The 9,527-nt window shown below is 36.0% G+C and overlaps 1 long non-coding RNA gene across 1 annotated transcript; it reads right to left on the reverse strand.

Moving 5' to 3' along the window:
- Positions 1–5,665: 5,665 nt before the first annotated feature.
- LOC116843717 lies at positions 5,666–7,434 on the reverse strand. The gene is made up of 2 exons (XR_004377917.1): positions 6,849–7,434; positions 5,666–6,569 (listed from the first exon to the last, which is right to left on the reverse strand). It is a non-coding gene; the product is annotated as an uncharacterized LOC116843717 (long non-coding RNA).
- Between the last annotated feature and the right edge of the window lie 2,093 nt (positions 7,435–9,527).

Here is a 9,527-nt window from a genome sequence, read left to right on the forward strand (position 1 = left end):
GGGGGGGGGGGGGGGGGGGAGGGGGGAGGGGGAAACGGCGAAACAACACGGTGGTAAAGGGTGTCGGAACGCTACGCGGACACGATGATAGAGAGAGAGAGAGGGGAGAGAACGTGAAACGGAGACTGCACGGCGGGATTTCCACCGGCGCGGTGTGCACGACGAGCGCTAACGTGTCGCGTTATCAGAGGCGCCCCTTCCCTCCGATCGATCGATGGGCCTGTATTGAACTCAGTACAAGACGACGACGACGACGACGAGTGTTGAAAACCTGCAACAAACGGGAGAATCGTTAGCGTTGCCGGCGACTCGGAGAATCTCTCTGCGAGACTCCCCTGGAATTCGCGCGAGCGCGTCATTAATTGGGACATGACAGGCGCGCGCGATATGCAACCAGTAGCAATAGAAGTGTAGCATTCAGCCAACGTAGCGTTATCGCCAGCACTTTATTTATTTCGGCCGTTTCCATTGTCGGACGATTACTTGTGCTGGGACGCGTACGTGCCGTCTATTATCGCTCGCGGCACTCGAGATTGATCAAGTGGACGAGAAGTGTCATCCTTTGGGATGACCTTCTTCAAATTCTGATTGAGTTAATCGACGATTAGCTCATTAACTCAGCCGGCAGAGCTGCCAACGTGGGAAATCGAAGACAGTTTGTTGCTGTCGAGGAAGGATTATAAATTTTTCAATAATTGTCCAAATGTAAATTTCAGTTCAAACTCTGTGTGTTCAAACAGTGTGTTTGGTGCGTTTAAACTTTAAGTTTAAACTACTTTTGAGAAATTGAGTCTAAGAAATTATCTTGTTCTCTTTTTGTACACGAAAAAAATATTGTAATGAAAATTATTATAGAAGTTGTGTAATTTTGGACCATACAGAATTATGGCTGAAATTAGTATATTTGTTTAAAAATGCTAAGTATATTTGGCTTTTTACTACAAAATTACAATTATTTGCATATTTTTTACATTGTAAGTTAGATCATTAAAAATTTATAATAATTTATATCACAATTTTATTATATAGTTTCTAAGAAAACATTGTAAAAACAAGTTTCTAAGAAAACAAGTGAAAAGGAATATTAATATCAATCTAATTCTTACTACAATATTTTTTCCATATAACTCGTATTTAAAATTGCCATCAGTCGAATGTTGACTACTCTATTCCGTCACTATTAATTTTTTGGTGATTGTCGACAAATTACATAGTTCAACAATTACTCTTAACAACTCTGCCAGTTCGTCGATTAGATTAATCTTAATGTTAATCACTTTCACCTGCACTTTGGACAATTGCTTGCTGTGATTTAATAAGAAAAAATGTTTATAATTGGTACTACAAATTATTTTCCTTCTGTAAAAAAATTATTGAAAACGTCGAAGCAGGCTACAAGTGAAATTATCAAACAATTGAAACAATTGAAATGATCAAACTTGACAATAACGCATTGGCAGTAACAGATTATTAGTATTGGCTTGTAAATATAAGGTTAATGTAAAATTAATGGAAGTTTGGTCATCTTTAATTTCCGCCTATTTTGGTATTCTTGCGCAAGAATCGAAAACGATATCTTCTCCTCCGATGAAGCGACGTTTTAGTGGTTGACCTGTGAAAGAATCGTGCACATTCGACACACTTAAACTCGTGTCACACTACGAATTGAAGATAGAGGATTGCGAATTGAAGATTGGAGCTTGACCAATTGGAGCCAAGCAGGCCAAGACCAAAGTGCATTGATTCGTCGAAATCTAATCTTCAATCCGCAATCCACTATTTCCAATCCGTAGTGTGACATGGGCTTTAAAGCGAATGTCTTTGCGAACGTCTTGTCGCGCATCATCCGTCACGCGGATCCAGAGAACGTTCAATAATCGAGTCGCGATTGCGAGCTCTGACAGCCGAGCGAAGTTAAACGTCAGGGAAAACAGCGGGCGCGGGAACTTCGGAGGAATCTAAAAACCGGTATGAATCGCGGTGACAAGAAGATTACATCCGCAAAGCGCATGCTGCTAGCCATTGCGAAACTTTCTATCTTCCATGAAACGTGACCGAAACTTCTTCGCGGAGTTATAGGAGGAGGAGAAGGAAGAGATGCACGAACACAACAATTATACTGCAAACCACACGCGGCCATTAAACGGATGCGGCTAATCATTTCGCGTATTTCCCGAAGAGGCCGAAGCGAGAAACTTAGAGAGATCGTCGATTTCATGCTCTGAAAAGTCACGCCGATCGCTTCTCCGACGGGCTTCGAGTTCGTGACTGTAAATTAAGGCCCGATAGTGTATATCTGATACAGTCCAATTTATTGTCAAATATAACCTGAACCCGATCGATTTTGATGATGTCAGAGCTCAGTCTGGAACGATGAGACAAAATAATCAGATTTGAGATCCTACTTGATCCAAAACGGATACGAGTCAAGTTATATTTGATAACCTGAGCAAAAAATATATATATAATTCTACATAATTACATATAAATTATACATAATTATATATATATATATATATATATATATATATATATATATATATATATATATATATATATATATATATATATATATATATATATATATATATATATATATATATATATATATATATATATATATATATATATATATATATATATATATATATATATATATATATATATATATATATATATATATATATATATATATATATATATATATATATATATATATCTACATGGAAAAAAATGTTGCTGAGTGGAAAAAAAAGAACAGTTCGTCTAACTAAGAGAAGGTTCTGGTTTCAACAGCCGAAAAACAGGTTTTAAAAACTTTTTTTCAAAAAAATAAATAAAAGTATTAATATAGAGTTTTGGATATACTATTTATTATTGTTTTAAATACATAAAAAATTATTTTTCTGTTAAAAAACTTGAAATTCCGTCGTTCAGATTTTTTGCGACAAACCGGACGTCCCTAACCAATAAACATCATTACAGCTCGTATAACAATCTGAAATAAAATAGTGTAACATGTGATAAAAAATTTAAAAATCGTATTAAATTTACTAGAGAGTGGATTTAAATCCTTTAGAAAATTCCCAAAATTAATATTTTCTTTTCCCCTGACATTAAATAGGAGAGAAAAGAGGAAAGTGACTTGTAATTTCGAAGTGCCGCTATTTTGTTAAATTCTGACTTTCTGCATGTAACAAAGATTCATCTCCCAGCAAATTTAATGCAGTTTTTAAGTTGTCTCTTGTTTCAGATTATTACACGGGCTGTAATGTTGTCCACCAGTTAGAGGCTTCCGGTGACACTGCACAAAAGTTCAGCACAAAAAACCTAGGCGGGATTTAAAATTTTTAAAAATAATCTTTTTTATATTTGAAACAATTATGTGAGTAGTATATGTGCTCAAAGTTCTATATTTACACTTTTATTCATTACTTCGAGAAAAAATTCGTAGAAACCTATTTCTCGCCTTATTTAACCAGAATCTCTCTTTAAACGCTGACACCAGTGCTGCTGCTGTGAACACAAGCAGTTATCTTAATTGTACGTGTAAAACAGCATTTTCTTCCATGTAGACATAATAGCGTATGATTATGTATAGCCACATAAAAGCAAAATTCACACGTAATTATATTAATCTGGAGAATCGGGCCTCGCGATTGCAGGGCCCCGAAAGGAGTTTATTTTTGACTCACGCTGGAAGCGCTTGCACGCGTGTCAGCTAACGCGACGATAATTACGGAGCAGCAATGTGATTCTCGATACGGTCTTATCGCTGGCTCCGTCGACGACGAGACCGGGTTGCCCGACGTGTCGGCGCTCAGCTCACCGGGATCTCTCGTCGTCGCGATGAATATTGCACCGGTCTGCCGCGTTACGCTTTAACGTGGCCATGAATAACCGAACGCTCGAGCGGCATGAGGATATGTTCCTTAAGAATAAGGAATTAGTGCGCGACACTCTCCTGTAAAGGAGATCGCGTTTTGTTCCTTTGCTCTCGACTTAGCCACAAAACGCGGTCACGTGCCGCGTCTAAGGAACTTTGTGCTGGCACGCGTCATTATTACAAGTGACGTTATGCGTCCGGCATTGCGTGATTCTCGCCGTGATAAAGGCCTCCATCATTGAGTCAGCGATTAAAGTTTATTAAGCTGCACAAAGTCGCCGGCTGGGTGCAGCAGTGCAATTTTGCGGGGAACAACGGAATTGTTCGGCTGCGATGAGTCGCGAAAAGTCGCCCTCGCGCTCATTGTCCGCGCGATCAATTGTCCGCTTCCCGGAGACACGCGATGTAATTGTTCCGATAACGCAGTCACGAAATTAAAGATATAATAGTCCTCTGAAAAGATAATACTAGCTAACGCTTCGTCATGTGTTCTTATCGCGTCGCTTATTGAGGAATACGTTGTTATCGACAACGTATGGAACGTTAATTTGCCAATAACTGTTTGATTCGGGTGCAATTAGTTCTTGTCGATTATCGTACGAAATTACATGTCGGGGCTCGTTTCGTACGTTCGGAATATCGGTGTCACATACATAAACATGAAGACGCACACGGGCGTCTTTGATCCACTGACACTGTTAAGTCCAATCAATCTAAAATCGCGGACGTTTACAACGTGCAATCGAACGAGATATCATAATTAATAGGAAAAAATTAACACTGAAAGATATTGAGAAATATTGGCTTGTGTAATAAGTAATTTCGGACTTCTCTCACGCAAAATGAAACGCTCGTATTTTGAGTTTGTTCTAGTTCTTCGATATAATTCCAGTTTGACAGATATACATGAATTGAAAAAATTATTTTTGTATTCAAAACGTAAATATTTTGTATATACACGATTAGGTTGGTATTATCATTTTTTACTTTCGTCAAATCAAATATATTCAAATAAAGTTGTCAAGCAAGATGTATTAGAGAGGAAGCAAAGCAAAAATGTGGCAATTAAATTTTTTTTTGTTGCACTTACTAGACATTTAGTTAATTCCATTTTTGATCAAATTTTGATCCGGTGTGCTAAATTTTCGTTTCGACAACAAAATTCTTTTTTTTAGTGTAGCTTTATTAATCGATAAATTATATAAACAAGATTCTTAGGTACACATTCGATTAAAAATGTGTGTGTGTGTGATATAGAGGGAGAGAGAGAGAGAGAGAGAGAGAGAGAGAGAGAGAGAGAGAGAAGACTAATGAGAGCGGGTCGTGGTTGTTGGTGCGAATATTCAAGCTATAGGAGGGTAATAATGTTTGAATTTGAATTGAAGTGTAAATGTAGGTGCTGAATATTTTTCCGGACTTGCAACGCACGCAATAAATACACACTGTGAGGAAACATATCTGAGAAATAAATAATACTTATTTGCGGTGGATACGAATAGCATACTTACTTAAACCTGAATTTTTTTATTTAAATAGAACAAACAATTGTTTTCACGAAAAGTTGAGATTTTAAGAAAATGCATATTTTTTTGCTTAATAAGAATTTTTATTTGTATATTTTTTATCTGAAAAATATTTTATATATATTAGTTCAATTAAATATGTTATCAGTACCCACCGTGAATAAATGCTTTTTTTATTTCTTAGATATATTTTCTCTCACACAGTGCATCGTCCACGTTAAATTGACCCAGTATCCCAATTATTATTCTTAATTAATCCCATTATACCATTCCTATTAATTAATTACGCATTTATTTTTTTTTTTTTTCTTTTAATACTCTTTATTAAAATTCTCTTTAAATGTTGCGAAAGATATTGCCTCAGCCAAGAGTCGAACCTCTTCCTTTGCCGAGTAGGATAGTATATCAATTCTGTCGAGATCTCGAAACAACACAAGTATGTCTATAGATCATATTAGATCAAAATAAAATAAACGTTTTTCTGCCGCCAATGTTTTGGAAGAATAAATTATATAAACACGACTCTTACGTATACAATCGGCTGGAAGAGAGAAAAAGAGAACTGGCTGCGGTTGTTGGTGCGAATATTCAGCACGTGAGTTTGCACTATCAAACATTATTATCCTCTCATAGTTTGAATATTCGCACCAACAACCGCGACCTGCTCTCTCGTCAGCCTTCTCTCTCTTTTATTAATCGATTTGCAAAGCTTGCATCCCTTATGAGTGAGGTCGAAGGCCCGTACGACGTTCATATTTATCGCATCGAACGAGGAAATAAAAATACGAAAGAAATACGTTATTAAAATTGCGTTATTAAAATTTTCTTCAAATACATAAATATAAAATATAATATGAAAATATAACCTTTAGTGAATTAATATAAAAATGTAACTTTTAGCGAATGTTCTCGATGCATCAACATGACAGAAAAAGTTGTATTGTATGACGTAAATTCAATAATTAATTCAATATATATGTATTGGTATATATTTGGTTCATGAATTATATTTAAAAGATCTTAAAGCTTTCATCATCCATTATTTTACGTTGTGATAATCGTGAAAGTCAATAGGGATTGTAGGCGCCGTTTTAAACTTCTTGGCATCCTTCGCCAGCATTCTCCGATAGACTGATGTGCGTAAACTTTAAGTACGCAACCTTAAGTACATTAAATCACGAAATTCAACAACGTTAAGTCTCCTATCAGATTGATCAGATATTACACTCATATTTACCATATAGAATAACGAGATAAAAATATGAAAAAAATACAAAAAGAAATTATCAAAAAAATATGCTCCTAACAATATGTCGTGTTAAATGTGACATGAAAATCTGAATGTAACTTTAAATAAATCTGTTGCTACATCAATATAACAAAACATTTCATTGCTGTACAATGTGAATTTAATAATTAATTTAATATAGTATATTTACCTCATGAACGTAATTAAAAGGCTTGCAAAGTTTCCATCATCGATTGTCTCATGTTATGATAATTATGAAAGCTTAACTGGATTGTTACATAAAATCATAACCATATAAAAGCAATCATTACATATTTTACCCGAAATAATGGATGAATAATTTCATTCGAAATTCCTTATTACACAATCCAATATTAAGACACCTAACGCTATGAAGAGATTTATAGAGGAGACTGGAACTATAGTTGGATACGAGATAAGTTGGCAAAACCAACGATTTCTGCTATTTTCTAATAAGTCACAGAATTAAGCAAGCAAGTTTTTGAAACATGTCAAAAACGGCTTTGAAATCTCTGCTTGCTCAATTCCGAAATCTGTTAAAGAACAGTAGAAATAATCAAGTTTGCCAATTTAACCCGGTAGCGAAATTAGCTCAGCCACCTCTCTCTCTAGTCTCTCCCACCTTACTAAAGTGAAAACTGAAACAGCTCCATGATGCAACACGAAAGTCTAGTTTGTCAACATCGACACGAGACGAGCTCACGTCGTACACGCGTACGATAAACTTCTGTGAGGATGATTTACAGGCCGCGAATTCTCACCCGTCGTAGCGAGCTTGCCATCTGTTCAAATTCCTAGCGCAACGCGGAGCGTCAGCGATATCGGCGTGTTGCACTTTCCGAAAGGTATACGATGCACTTTACGCATACGTGGGAGCGACGATGCAGGTGCACGTCAAACGGACGCTCGCGCTCGTGTTCGCGTGCGAATCTGCGTAAAGTGAAAAGCTCGTTGTCGCTGGTCGACGCGAGTCTGACTGAACTGAAATTCATCGGGTTTATCTCTCTCTCTCTCTCTTTCTCTCTCTCTCTCTTGTCTCTCCTCCTACCACCGCGTCGCGTGTCCGAACGTTTTGCTTTTATCCTCGTTCGACTAGTAAGCGCGACTCGTCTCGCGTCCTTCCCCTCTTTTCCAGTCGCGCAATTATTCGCTTTGCCGTCAAGGTTTGTGTGCACCGAGCTAGGTCTACCAAGCCCCTTCTCCTCTTCTCTTTCACACACTCTCTCTCACTCTCGCTCGTTTTCTGTCTTTTTCCTGTCCCTCTCTTTCTCGACTTTCCGCGGTATTTCGCAGTTGTCACGCTGTCTGTGTACTGGGTGTTCATAAAACTCGCGATCAAATTGCCACGGTGTGTTGATCCCTCGCGTTTTCACATCGCGTTCAACTCGATCTGGTACGAGCACGGCTCAATATGGCGCGAGGAGCCGATTTCACATGACACATCGTTCGTGTCGTGAGCTTTTCTTCATTTACGTTCGTGTAATTCAACCTCTTCATGGATAAATGGATTAAAGTCGGAACTGATTCAATTTCTAAGTGACATAAATACTACATCTGTCAATCATATGACAAGATTTCTCTTTCCCTGTTATGAAGTTCTGCGGTGAATATTTATTTGCAATAATATTCACGTACATGTCACATCGGTAATATTTGAATTAAGAAATAAAGATTGAATGAAACGAAACTATACTAAAGTAGTTGTATTATGAAACAAGTTTGGTGAAAATTTGATGAATTTTCATTACATACACAGTGAAATATTATCTAACTGCTAATTAGAAAAAAACTGACCATTCGAGAGCTAAGATATTTGCAACTAAAATTGACTTTTAATATATGTTCCTTGAATTTAACGTGCTATATTAAAATTTTTTTTCAATATCTCCTGAACTACATGAGACTTTGATAAAAAACTAATATAATACTGAAGGTTAATATATAGATATTATATACAGATTTCGCAATTATTGTCTATTTTGTTTTTAAAATACAGTGGTGAAAAGTTCATAATTTATAGTAACACATCTCAAATATATATATATTTAAATATTTATATATACAATAAATATTATTTAAATTATTTAAATATTTAATATATAATATTATATATAATATGTATTATATATATATAAATTAAATTCGTTTCAAATTAACATTGATACTTAAATAGTGAAAAAAATATGTAGAAACGCGTAATTTAATTTGATAAATAATAAATTTATGAGCGACTGTCTTAATATGTCACCTAATAATACAACTACCTTAAAACCTTCAGATATTCAATCAATATTAATTAATTTTGGTTAATAAAAGCACTTGGTAGCGAACAATAATTCCAATAAAACTTGAACATCCTAGATAACGTGCATATCTAAAAGATGTCGAAAAGATATCTAAAAGACGTCTTATGCAACAAAATGTTGCATAAGATGTCTTTTAGATATTTTCTCGACATCTTTTAGACATATATGTTATCTAGGATATATCTAAATGTACACAAATCACATGTATGTCAATATCTCTGAGAAAGTTGATGCCCTTTTAAAGCTGAGTCTTCTACCTGAGGATATTAAAAGGTAAAAGGAAAACTCGTTTTTCTCTTACCAGTTCAGAATCGTCCAATTAAATTTGATCTATTAGAGGAAAATCGTCGACTGTTGATTCGACGGATTTTCAGCTCGAAATTCGCTAATTCGTCGAAGTCGTCCGGGAGCAGCGTGTGTGCGTGTAAATTAATTGATCATTCGGGTGCGATCAATAGGTGAACTGGACCGGAGAATAAAGAATCGAACGAAAGTCGCAAGTCAAACCGCGTCGGTAGCACGACCCGACAAGTCGAAATGCA

This window comes from Odontomachus brunneus, unplaced genomic scaffold (genome assembly GCF_010583005.1).
Source record: "Odontomachus brunneus isolate Ranch 3 - 2012 unplaced genomic scaffold, Obru_v1 Obru_scaffold_035, whole genome shotgun sequence".
In the NCBI taxonomy this organism is placed as follows: domain Eukaryota; kingdom Metazoa; phylum Arthropoda; class Insecta; order Hymenoptera; family Formicidae; genus Odontomachus; species Odontomachus brunneus.